Here is a 14,008-nt window from a genome sequence, read left to right on the forward strand (position 1 = left end):
CATCTTGGCCTTCGGATGCTTACACTTTATGAAACTAACAAGGGTAAGAAGCATAGAAGTTGTGCCCTAATGATTGACATGGTGAAAGTATGTGATTGTCTGATTTCGGGTTCCGGCAGACTCTTGAGGTTCGAACACTGGGGTGCGCGCGGAGATTTCGCCTCCTACCTACCTACACCCCTCCGCCATGCTAGGATCTAAACTAAGGAAAGAACAACACAAGAGACACATGGTTTATACTGGTTCGGGCCACCGTTGTGGTGTAATACCCTACTCCAGTGTGTGGTGTGGTGGATTGCCTCTTGGGCTGATGATGATGAACAATACAAGGAAGAACAGCCTCGCGAGGGTCTGTTCTTGGCTGGGGGGATGAACTACTGAGAAGAGTTCAGTCACCTTTCCCTCTCTATCTCTTCCTCTCTCCCCCTCTCACTTCCGATCTCGAACCCCTTGCTATGTGGGTGGCTGGTCCTATTTATAGAGGTCCTGGTTCTCTTCCCAAATATCGAGCGGGAAGGGAGCCAACAATGGCGGGCTAATTTGAAGAGGGACAGCAAGTATCAGCTATCCTGACAAAAGTAGTCTTCGTCTGCGCAAAGCTCTGGTGATGACGCCGTCTTAGGCTCCACGATGACCTCCGTCTCGTAGTCCTCCTGGTCTTGGTCTCGTTGCACCGAAATGGCAACCTTTGCCTGATGCCTCGGTACTCCGCGGCTGCGCTTGCCCCCTTTGCATCAAAGAGGAAAGGAGGACGCTGCGCGGGCTGGCACCCGCCTGGCGCCTTGAGTCGTCATGGCTTGCGTCACGGGCACCTCGCGAGGTACCCCGCCTTGATCTCTCCGCCTCCTCGTGAGCCAGCCTGACGAGGCCGTGCCTGAGGAAGCTCCACGTCGTCCGCCCCGCGAGGCTTGGCCCCTCGCGAGGGTCTTGGGTTTGTGTTGGTGAAGACGGGCCGTGCTGGCCCCCCTTTGAGCCATGCCGCAGGCCGCAGGCAGGCAAGTCTGGGGACCCTCGTTCCCAGAACGCCGACAGTAGCCCCCGGGCCCAAGGCGCGCCCGGACTTGGCCGTGCAGGGAGGCGAAAGGGCAAGAGCGAAGCGCCGCGGGCCCTAACAGCCTGCAGCCTTGGGCGCCGCATGGCGGTTGACTGGACGTGGGCGCCTCCACTTCCCCACGACGCCTCGGCAACTGCACGGATTGGACAAGTCCCTACATGCAAAAACGGGTCATGATTACCTGTGATCGTGGAGGTCGGCGGTTGGCCTTCGCCGGCCATAAGTACGGAACGGCGCGCGCCCTTCCAGTCCATCCCTCCTTGCTTCTCCTTCTTCCCGATCCTTGCTCCGTCTTGCCGTGATGGCTCCGATCCGCCGGTTCTCGACGGCAGAGAGGGGAAAGGCTCCCCGAGAGGGACCAGACCCACTCCCGCCGAAGAAACGGCTCATCCCCCGTGGCCCGGACGAGAGGGCCCTTCAGGTGGTGTCGAGGCCTTTGTGCGAGCGGGCGCTGCCGGGGTTCCCGCTTCCATTGTACGCCCACGTCGAGGGCCCCGAAGGAGCTAATGCTGACCGCCACGGGCGGCGCCGCTGGTTCACGAAGGTGTGGGTCGTCCCCCCTGGGGTCCACACCGAGGGCTCCTCCCAAGAGTTCGTGCTCCACGTCGCCATTCCTCTTCAGTCTTGGATCCGCCTTTCTCCCTTCTTCGCCTCCATCATCCCGCAGGGGGAGCCCCTGGAGCTCTGGCTGCAGCACGCCGGCTGCAGCACCCTCGCGACCGAGGCAGAGGTCGCGGTCGTCGCCCCGGGCGAGGTCTACATGACTCGGGGCTGGAGAGAGATCGCCCGGGTTTGCAGGACAAGGGGCGTCTTCGCGATCCACTTGGACTACGATGGTGCTTCGGTGATGCTTTTCAAGGTCTTCGATGCGAGTGGGCGTCGGCTGGAGTGCTGCCCCGGGGAAGGTGGCCAGGGCCCTGCTGCGACGAGGACTGGGCTCGCCCCCCGCTCCCTTGGAGGCTCCTCAGGCGGTGGAGACGTCGGAGGTTCCAGCGACTCCGGCGAGCCCTTCGCAACTCCAGAGATGAGCGACGATAGCTACGAGCCCCCGAGCCGGCGCCGCTCCTGGAGCAGGGCGGGCTCGTCGGGCCGCCGCCGACTCTGATCTGGATGGGGTTGGCATCGATGCTTGACGGCCCACTGTTGATGATGGCGTCTTTTGTAGGGATGCGCGTAGTTTGCGTCCCTTTAGGATCTGTTCCCTGCGAGAAATCAAAGACGCGCCCCGTGGGGGCTTGTAAGGTGCTTGTGTAACACCCTCGATGCGACTATAGCTCCCACGTGTCGAGGCACGACTTAGAGGCATAATCGCATTGAAGGCATATGTCGCAAGTTAGGCAATCTTCACAACATCCCATGTAATAAAAATATGTAATAAAAGGGAAGATAACATAGTTGGCTTACACTCGCCACGTCAATCAAGTACATAAATAACATTACATCATCCAAACACTCATGGCCCGACTACGGCGCCAAAATAAAGATAACCCAACATGCGACACGGTCCCGATCACCCCCAACTGGGCATCACTACTGATCATCAGGAAAAGAAACATAGTATCGTTGAGAGTCTTCGTCGAACTCCCACTTGAGCTCAAGCGCGTCACCTGGAGCGGAATCATCAGGCCCTGCATCTGGTGTAATAGTAATATGTGAGCCACAGGGACTCAGCAATCTCGCACCCTCGCGATCAAGACTATTTAAGCTTATAGGTATGGCAAGGTAATATATATGTGGAGCTGCAGCAAGCGACTAGCAAAAATGGTGGCTATCCTGTTCGCAAAAGAGAGCGAGAAGAGGAGGCAAAGCACGAGCGAGAAACTAGAGAGCAACCTGCGCCAACATTACTCTAACACCGTGTCCACTTCCCGGACTCCGCCGAGAAGAGGCCATCACGGTAACTCACACGGTTGATTCATTTTAATTAAGTCAAGGTTCAAGTTATCTACAACCGGACATTAACAAATTCCCATCTGCCCATAACCGCGGGCACGGCTTTTGAAAGTTCAAATCCCTGCAGGGGAGTCCCAACTTAGCCCATGACAAGCTCTCACGGTCAACGAAGGAATAGACCTCCTCCCGAGACGTTCCGATCAGACTCGGTACCTCGGTTCTTCAAAACACTTCGACGGGTTAAAACAAGACCAGCAACACCACCGAATGTGCCGACAAATCCCGATAGGAGCTGCACATATCTCGTTCTCAGGGCACACTCAGATGAGCCAGACGTCGGGTAGGCCAGCCCAGAGTTGCCCCTGGTAGCCCCGGACATCGCTCGGTTGGACCAACACTCAGAGGAGCACTGGCATGGGGGGGTTTAAAATAAGATGACCCTCGGGCTCCGGAAACCCAAGGAAAAAAGAGGCTAGGTGGCAAATGGTAAAACCAAGGTTGGGCATTGCTGGAAAAGCTTTAATCAAGGCGAAATATCAAGGGGTTCCCATTATAACCCAACCGCTTAAGGAACGCAAAATCCGGGAACATAACACCGATATGACAGAAACTAAGGCGGTAAGAGTGGAACAAAACACTAGGCGAGAGGCCGAGCCTTCCACCCTTTACCAAGTATATAGATGCATTAAGATAACAAGATAATATAATGATATCCCAACAAGTAAATAAATGTTCCAACAAGGAACGGCCTCCAATCTTCACCTGCAACTAGCAACGCTATAAGAGGGGCTGAGCAAAGCGGTAACATAGCCAATCAACGGTTTGCTAGGACATGGTGGGTTAGAGGTTTGACATGGCAATTTGGGAGGCTTGAAAGCAAGTGGTAGGCATCGTAGCATTGGCATAGCAAAGAGCGAGCAATCTAGCATAGCAAAGATAGTAGTGATTTCGAGGGTATGATCATCTTGCCTGCAAAGTTGTCAGAGTTGACTGGATCCTCGAAAGCAAACTCAACGGGCTCCTCGTTAGCGAACTCGTCTCCTGGCTCTACCCAAACAAGACAAACAAGCAACAAGGACACAATCAACCACGTGCAAGGATCAAACAATATGGTGCAATGATGGTATGCTATGTGGGATGCGATGCGGGATGCATATGCAAGATGTGACAAGGAATGCATGAACCTGGCCTCAACTTGGGAATCCAAGTGTGCCACTGGAAATATGAGATGAAATCGCTTGAAAACAATATAAATAACGCCGGAATCGGAGTTACGGTTAGGAAATGACAAGCAATTCAAATATGGCCATGTTCTGCGATTTACAGCGAGTAGCCATCTAAATGCAACGAGATGAACATGCTACAGCACCCAAACATGACAACAAAGTACATGGCTAGGATGCATTCAAGATGCTTAACAAAAGTATAGCACTGAGCTACGACCAATTCATCCATTAACAGGTTCAAACAAGCATGGCAAAAATGCATATGGCAAACAGATTTCAGACTTAGTGAAATTAACACTTGTCTGGAATCTCAGATCAGATAGCACTCTTCGGAGCAACAAAACTACATGCTACAGGACCTGAACATGGCAAAATAAAGCATGGCATGGAGCTACTCAAAGAGATTAACAAAAGTCCCTTGGTGACCTTGAGCCAAAAGGGATTAGAAAATACAATTGCAAGCATGTGAACATGGCAAAAACATAATCAGTTCTCAGACTTAGTGAAAACTGGAGCATGCTGAAACAGATATCAAGTAGGCATGTTTACGAGCTCAATGCACTCACTACGGATCAAGTCATGACAAACTAAGCATACACCCATCAAGAATAGCACGGCAAGAACAATAGCATGGCATGCACGGATCAACTACAACATCCTCGGCAAAATCGCTAACTAGTAGACAATCTGCCCAGATTCACAAAGTAGCAAAAGTAGAGCTCGATTGACTCAAGCTAGGGTGCTCCATAATTGCAAACAAAGACATGGATGGATAGAGCACTACAAGATTAACAAAACATCCTTACTGATAATCCTCAAAAGAGGCACGGATCTCTAGGAAACAACATGAACATATGGCCATATGAGATAAACAGCTCAAGGACTTAGTGGAAATGCTAAGTCCCTGAAATCAGCATTACCAAGTGCACCACTTTGCAAGCTTGTGCTAGTCACCACACACATCAAAAAAATACATGGGTTACACCTCTGAAAAGATGGCAAAACCCTTAACAAAACATATGTAGAGCTCCTGGGCATATCATGCACACAATAATCATGGCAAAAATGACAAATATCCAAATGGAGTAGCAGATCTGACAATTATCTCAAGTAGCCCTCTTATAACAGCATTTCGGGCATCAAGATGAACTCAAATGAAAATGATGCAATGGAATGAAATGATGTACTCTCTGAGATGAACATTTTGATATGCTATTTGTATGAATCGGAGCTACGGATGCAAAGTTACGGCACGATGAACATGGGCACATGAAATCTGGGAATTCGGGGACATAGACAAATTTTACCCTCGCGGAAAAAAAAATCAACGGGCGGAGGAAGCAGGCCGAAGTAGGGTTGCTGGGCCTCGGGCGGAGGTGGGCCGGAAACGGGGTGGAAGCTGGCCTGGCCCAGCTCGGAGCCGCGGTCAACGACGATGCGGATCGGGGGCTCCTCCCGATCTCGTCCGGCAGCGGCGGCGCGACCGGAGCTCCGACGACGGAGATGGCCGGAACCGCAGCGGCGGCGCCGGATCTGGAAGCAGGCGGCGGCGGGGCTCCTCCTTGGCCTCGGATCGAGGCCGTTGCACCTCGGGACGGCGGCGGGGAGGCGTGCGGTGGTCGGGTCCGGCCGGCGAGGAGCTTGGCGGCGGAGGGCGGCGAAGTCGGTGGCGGAGGTGGCGACCGGAGAGGGAAGAGGCGGCGGCGCTCGGTCGGTGGCTCCCAGGCGGCGGGGCGAGCCGAACGGGCTTCGGGGGCCCCGGCCGGGCCGAGCGGGCCGGCGGGGATGTGGTCACGGGGGCGCCACATGGCAGCTCCCGGTTGGGGCGGCGGCGATGTCCGGCGCGTCCGGACGTTGTCCGACGCGCAGAGAGACGGGGAGCTAGGTTAGGGTGGGAATGGATCCGGGATTTTGGGGGAGATGCCTATTTATACATAGGAGGAGGTAGGAGAGTCCAAATGAGGTGCGGTTTTCGGCCACATGATCGTGATCGAACGCTCTAGATGATGGAGAGGGTTTTGGTGGGTTTTGGGTCAAAATGGAGGGGTGTTGGGCTGCAACACACACGAGGCCTTTTCGGTCCCTCGGTTAACCGTTGGAGTATCAAACGAAGTCCAAATGATACGAAACTTGACAGGCGGTCTACCGGTAGTAAACCAAGGCCGCTTGGCAAGTCTCGGTCCAATCTGGAAATGTTTAATCCCCACACACGAAAGAAAGGTAGAAATGCCCACCGGAGGAGAACGAAGCGCCGGAATGCAAAATGGACAACGGGGAAAATGCTCGAATGCATGAGATGAACACGTATGCAAATGCAATGCACATGATGACATGATATGAGATGCAAGACAACGATAACAACACACGGAGACAAAAACCCGAACCCGAGAAAATAAAATAACTTAACGCCGGAAACGGCAAGAGTTGGAGTACAAATTGGGAAAGTCATATCCGGGGTGTTACAGCCTGTGATCCTGTTTTGTTAATATAACCCTTGTCGTAGAATTGCGCTAGTTGCTCATCCCGTCTTAACTCAGTCCTCCCTTTCGAACCTCACAAGGGCTTGGTGCTCTGCGCCGACAGGTCCCAGTCCCAAGGCGGCTTCAGCCATCGCTGGTATGCCAGGTCGCGATGCTGTGGTCAAGGCCAGGAGGTGAGCGACCCGGAGTTCGGTAAGAGCCCCTGAGTCGCGATGCTCAAGAGGTCCCCTTTGGCGCCCAAGCAGCCTTCGTTCGGTGAGAAAGGAGAGCGGCATCGCTAACATGGGATAGCATTAGGTGCGGGGATGGTGCCACGGTAGCTGGCGCTTCCGGACGATGACTTATCTCGAGGATCAGGGGCCGCTCTCTGGTGTGTCACCGGGTCCGTGCATCGCCAGGCGCGAGGTTGCTCGGCGAGGTCCTCGTGTGTCTCTCCCCTCTCGCTTTTGCTTCCCTTTCTGCTCTACGTCCTCGGGTCCCGGCCCTCGAGCGAGTCTCAGCCGTCGCTGGTATGCCAGGTCGCGATGCCGTGGTCAAGGCCAGAGGGTGAGGGCTGGAGAGCCAGTAGGAGCCCTGAGTCGCGATGCTTAGGCACCCCCCCTTTAACGTGCAAGTGGTTCGCGCGGTCGAGAGCGAAGGAGACACCGCAAGGGCCTCGCCTGACGCAGCTCCTTCAGGAGGTCCTGCAAGTCCATCATAGAAAAAACAAGGGGTTGCCATGACAATTGACGGTCAGCCGTTGGTTGCTTCCGAGGGGTAGTGAGGCACTGAAGGCTTGACGAGGTGACGCTATGCGGGGCTGCCGCGGCCAGAGCTCAGCCATCCAGGTTTGTCGGCGTTACAGGGACGGACCCATGCGCAAGCGTCGTGCCATTTGGGAGCAGCTCCATTAGTTGGCGTCAGCTGAGCAGGCAACTAGGTAAAACACATTAGCCGCGAAGGAGTGGATTCGTTCAAAGAGATGCTGGGAATGCGGACATCACTGGGTCAGGCCCGAGCGACTTGGGGGGTCATGCAGCCCGAGGGGCGCCCTCAACAAGGTAAGCTAACAACGCGAAATAAAAGGGATACACGCCGCAGGGATGGACCCACGCGGCCTGGGAATAATGCAGCCCTAGGGGCGCTCCCAGCTGGAAGTGAAACTTGAAAGATGTCACCTGATGATTCTGAAGACGAAGGGGTGTTGGTGTAGCAGACTCGGTGGGCTGCGGAAGCCGATCCTCATGAGCCCCCGGGCCTAGGGGCCTCGGGAGGCTCCGGAGGCGCTGGCGGCTCCTCGCGGGCCATCTCCACCCCTGCCAGGGCAGCGAAACGCCTGGCCTCTCGTGCCTCCGTGATGCCCCTCATGAGGCGCTAGTACGCGTCAGTCGCGCTCGGCAAGCCGTAAGGCATGCGAACGTAGCTGTGGGGTGGGCCTCCGCAGTGCCCCACTCGCGAAGGCCAGAGGCGCTCCAGAGAGGTGACTCGGTTGAGCCCTGGTATGTCGATGCAGACGCGCAGCCCACCATACTTGCCTGGATGGGGAGCCACTGCTGGTAGGCGGCGGCCGCCTTTCATGACTCTTGACTCCTGTAGCTCCTGAATGGCCTTGCTGACGAACTCCTGAGGGTCTGGATCTCCTTGCCTTGCTCCTTCTTGAGGGAAACGTGCCTCGAAACACGCCTCCATGTGGTGCCCAAGCGCCTCCCTCGTGACCCTAGCTAGGTCGGTGGCCCTCCAGGGGAGAGCCCCCAAGCCCTGCCTGAGGCGGGCGTCGGGCGCGCTTTCCTATGCGATGGAAGGAGGTTCCCCCTGGGCAGGCGCGGGCCTAGAGGGGCCTGCCTCATGAGTGATCGGGCCGGACGATGTCTTCTTCTTCTTGGGGGCGGTCTCGGGAGGCCTCCTGCTTCCACGATCCGGGTCTTCCAGTGACGCGGCCTGAAAGGCTCTTTCCAGGGAACACACTGCGTCCCTCTCTTCACAGAGCACCGTGATGACTCCGCCACTTCCTGGCATCTTGAGGACGTTGTAGCCGTGGTGAGTTACGGCCATGAACTTGGCCAGCGCTGGGTACCCAAGGATGGCGTTGTATGGCAGGCGAATGTGAGCGACGTCGAAGTCGATGAGCTCGGCGCGGTAGTTGTCGCGTGCCCCAAAGGTGACAGGGAGGCGGACCTGCCCAATCGGGACCGTGGAGCCGTCGGTGATACCGGAGAAAGGCTTGGTTGGCTGAAGCTGGCTGTAGGGCACTTGGAGGTTGTTGAATGTCTCCACGGACTGGACGTTGAGCCCTGCCCCTCCATCGATGAGGGTCTTGGTGACCACCACGTTGCTGATAATTAGGGAACAAAGCATCGGGAGGACTCCGGCTGTAGCCGCACACTTGAGCTGATCTGCTGAGCTGAACGTGATGGCGCACGCCGACCACCTGAGAGGGCGCGTGGCTTCGAGCCTGGGGAGGACTGCGTTCACTTCGCAGGCGAACTGCTTGAAGATGCGTTGAGAGGCTGGGGCTTGAGCCCCGCCCAGGATGCAGGCGATTGCGCGCGGCTCCTGGAAGCCCCCAGCCTCCTCATCCTGGTGGCGGTCCTCGTTTCTCCTTGGCTGCGGCGGCAGCGGTGGGAGGCCTGTGTTGCCTTGCGGGCGGTCCTCGCGAGGCTGATCCCTCCAGTCTCCCTCACGAGGCTGATCCCTCCATCCTCTCTCGCGAGGCGGGTCTTGCTAGCGATCCTCGTGAGGTTGGTCGCGCCACCCTTGGCGCGGGCCACGGTCTTCCCAGTGTCCTGCGTTCCTTCCTCCTCCTCGACCGTAGCCCCGGTCACCGCGGTCAGGGCGACGGCCGATCCTTCCTTCTCACACGGCTCGGAGTTCTTGACATTCGTTGGTGTTGTGGGTGTGGAGGTCGTGGTACACACAGTACCGGCTGCCCTTGGAAGGTTTGGGCTGATCTCTGCCCCGCTTGGTGTCTGGTTCTGCCGCGAGCACGGCAGCCCCCTTGCGCTTCACATCCTTGGCTTTGAGATTCTTCTCTTCTGGGTCTGCGGCAGGCAGCTCGAGGAGGGAGAGACGCCCTTCCTCAGCCCTGGCGCACTTGTTTGCCAAGTTGAACAGCTCCAAGGAAGTGTACAGGTCTTCATGCATCGCCAGCTCCTCCTTCATCTTGACATCGCGCACGCTGTCGGAGAAAGCTGAGATGATGGCCTCCTCAGTCACCTTGGGAATCTTGAGGCGTGCGTTGTTGAAGCGCTGGATGTACTTCTGCAGGGTCTCCCCGGGTTGTTGCTTGATGTGGCGCATGTCACTCACGACGGGTGGCCGGTCGCGAGTGCCTTGGAAGTTGGCGATGAAGCGGGTGCGCATCTCTTCCCAGGAGGAGATTGTGCCTGGAGCCAGGTTCAGATGCCAGGTGCGGGCCCCGTCCTTGAGCGCCATGGGAAACCAGTTCGCCATGACCTTCTCGTCTCCGTTGGCAGCTTCGATGCCCAGCTCGTAGAGCTGGAGGAACTTCGCAGGGTCGGCCGTGCCGTCGTAGCGAGGGGGCAGGTCTGGCTTGAACTTGCCGGGCCACGCGACGCTGCGTAATTCGGTGGTGAAGGCCCAGCAGCCTGCTGTGGCCACAGGAGGCCTTGGGTGACGGAGAGCTTGGTCTTGCATGTCCCCACGCGCTGCAGCTGGGAGCAGCGCGGGGTCTTGATGCGCGGGAGCCGGAGCATGGTCGCGATGTGCTGGAGCAGGGAGCGCCCTGGCAGCTTCTTGCGGGCGAGGGGTTTCTTGGCAGCTCTGTTCTTGCTGCGCTGGCACCTGACGGAGCGGGTTCCGCCCAGGGGCCACGCGTCTTGGAGCCATGGCGTCTTCTTGAGGAGGAGGCGGCCGGGGCGCCGCCGGAGCCTCGTCGCCCGCGCGGGGTGGGGTGCGGTGCAGTGGAACGGACGGCGCAGGAGAGCCCCCCGCGGCGCGGACGAGCTCGGCGATGCGGTCGAGCCATTCTTCGTAGACGTCGTCGACGGGACGGTAGCGCAGGAACTCGTTTGCCACGATGAGTGCAGCCCGAGCCTCCATGGGCGCGCGGAGCGCGCGAGACGAAGATCCAGCTGGGGCGAGCGAGGGAGTTGCGGTGCGGCCGTCTTGCCGCACGGATGGATGCTGGGATGATGCTTGCTGCTCGTCCCCCGCCGGACCGGTGGCGGCGTTGACGGCAGGTGACGGGGAACGGTGAGGACGCCCGCCGACAAGGGCCGTTTGGGCGACGCGGGAAGCAAGGGCAGCCCAGCGCTTGGCGCGGGCCCGACGAGCGTCAGACATGGGCGCGATGGTCGGAGAAGAACGGGGCGGTGGAAGATGAATTCCGGTGCACCCCTACCTGGCGCGCCGAATGTCTGATTTCGGGTTCCGGCAGACCCTTGAGGTTCGAACACTGGGGTGCGCGCGGAGATTTCGCCTCCTACCTACCTACACCCCTCCGCCATGCTAGGATCTAAACTAAGGAAAGAACAACACAAGAGACACATGGTTTATACTGGTTCGGGCCACCGTTGTGGTGTAATACCCTACTCCAGTGTGTGGTGTGGTGGATTGCCTCTTGGGCTGATGATGATGAACAATACAAGGAAGAACAGCCTCGCGAGGGTCTGTTCTTGGCTGGGGGGATGAACTACTGAGAAGAGTTCAGTCACCTTTCCCTCTCTATCTCTTCCTCTCTCCCCCTCTCACTTCCGATCTCGAACCCCTTGCTATGTGGGTGGCTGGTCCTATTTATAGAGGTCCTGGTTCTCTTCCCAAATATCGAGCGGGAAGGGAGCCAACAATGGCGGGCTAATTTGAAGAGGGACAGCAAGTATCAGCTATCCTGACAAAAGTAGTCTTCGTCTGCGCAAAGCTCTGGTGATGACGCCGTCTTGGGCTCCACGATGACCTCCTTCTCGTAGTCCTCCTGGTCTTGGTCTCGTTGCACTGAAATGGCAACCTTTGCCTGATGCCTCGGTACTCCGTGGCTGCGCTTGCCCCCTTTGCACCAAAGAGGAAAGGAGGACGCTGCGCGGGCTGGCACCCGCCTGGCGCCCTGAGTCGTCATGGCTTGCGTCACGGGCACCTCGTGAGGTACCCCGCCTTGATCTCTCCGCCTCCTCGTGAGCCAGCCTGATGAGGCCGTGCCTGAGGAAGCTCTGCGTCGTCTGCCCCGCGAGGCTTGGCCCCTCGCGAGGGTCTTGGGTTTGTGTTGGTGAAGACGGGCCGTGCTGGGCCCCCCTTTGAGCCACGCCGCAGGCCGCAGGCAGGCAAGTCTGGGGACCCCCATTCCCGAAACGCCGACAGTGATAGAGTGTAATTTGATTATTTGGAAGCTATTCTTGAGAAGTTGGGTTTTAGCCTTGTTTGGATTTGTTGGTGATGCATGTGTACGAACCATATCCTTTTTAGTTCTATTCAATGGAAAACTATTTGAGAATTTTAAATCGACCAGAAGTGACTATATATCTCCTTATCTATTTTTGCTAGCAACTGAGGGATTTTGTCTTCCTTGTTGAAGGAAAGCAGTAGGAGTCTAAAGATGATTGGTCTGAAAGTTGCACCAAGTGCACCAAATTGGGTCATTTATTATTTGTCAATGATAGCCTATTCTGTATGAAGGCCAATGCACAAGCATCACATGAGAAAGTGCCCAGCTTTTGAACTATATTACAGTTCGTCATGGCAAAAATAAACTTAAATAACTCATTGATCTTCTTCAACAAAGGGTGTTCTCATGAGCTGTGAGGGGGAGTTAAACAAACATTAAATGTGCATGTTAAAACTTTGTTAGACCAATACCTTGGTATGATAACCGAGGTGGGAAAATTAAAAAATAGAGTTTTCAAATACTTTAAAGATAGGGTATGGAAGTTCATACAAGGATGGACTAAACAAAAAAATTCAATTGGAGGCAAAGAGGTCCTTATAAAATCGGCAGCGCAAGTGCTACCTACTTATGCTACGGGTGCTTTAAATTGCAAGAGGGCTTTGTGAACATATTGGTGGTATGATTAGAAAATTTTGGTGGGGTGCAAAGTAGGGACAAAGGAAAATAGAGTGAGCGTCATGGAATGATATGACCCAACCAAAATACATGGGCAGAATGGGATTCAAGAAAATGGAATTGTTCAACTTGGCTTTGTTAGCAAAACAAGCATGGAGGCTTGTCCACGAGGTGGATACATCGAGTGCCCGAATTCTTAAGGCAGTCTATTATCTCAATGGAGATTTCTTGACCGCACAGGTGGGTTCACGCCCATCACAAATTTGGCGATCTATTTTTGAAGGGCGCGAGGTGTTAAAAGAAGGTTTGATCAGAAAGATCGTAATGGACAAACAACTCCTAACGATGTTTGTATTAACAAAGTTTAGAGTGGTCAACGATAAAAGTCGTGTTTGTATTAAAAGATGTTGGCACACACCTTTTTGTGGATTTCCCCATTTCTAAAACAAAAACAAAGGAAGTTCAAATTAAAAACGAGTAGTTCGATGTTTACAAAATTGAAATTTACTTTAATAATGCTTAGAGGAGGAGCTCATGTGAAAAATAAAATTAAAGTTCACTAAATAACAATATAATTAAAAATGAACACTCTAAGTTCATGATGGAAAACCCGAAAAGCTCTAGGTACAAAAGTACATGAGTTCTGGAACAAAAAATAAAAAAATGAAAAGTATATTCACAATATAAAGTTTTTGATAGTTCAACGATTACACAAGGAGAAGTTGAGCAAGTCTATCCAGAAAATAAACGAAAACTTGAAAGGTTCATGAAAACTTTAAAATTTCATGAGACAAAAAGACAAAAGTTCATGGTCGTAACAAGGAAAGTTCAATTTTTTTTTGATAACATCAACAAAAATCCAAGAAAGTTCTATTTATAGCAGAGGGAAGTTCAAGACGTTAGTGCTTCACATACAAAACAAGACATTTTGAAGAGAAATCTCTAAAATATTCATGGGAATACAATCTAGAAGTTTATGTGTGAAATCCAAGGAAGTACAAGGAAGAAAATAAATAAATTAAAACAAAGAAATTTACCGAAAAATTCATGCCTTTCACAAAGGTAAACCCGAAAGTTCAGACATGCTAAAACCAAAAGTTTGGCAAAGAAAAAACTAAAAACTGAAAAGTTTGCCTTGGAAGTTCATGTGCTCATCTTAAGACGGTGCAAAAATATCTGGTCAAAGAAGTCCAGTGTTCATTTGGGAGTTCAAAAAACAAAGAATTTGACGTAAGTTTTTGACATTTTCAAAACTTCTCTTAAACTGTAACGAATATGAAAAAAAATTACATGAAAAGGTTGCTCCTTTCAATAGCTTCCCAACGTTATCTTATATGCTTCATTCCAACAAAGTATTCAAAAGTTT

This window comes from Triticum urartu, chromosome 1A (assembly GCF_056163025.1).
Source record: "Triticum urartu cultivar PI428250 chromosome 1A, HENAU_Tu73, whole genome shotgun sequence".
Taxonomy (NCBI): Eukaryota; Viridiplantae; Streptophyta; class Magnoliopsida; order Poales; family Poaceae; genus Triticum; species Triticum urartu.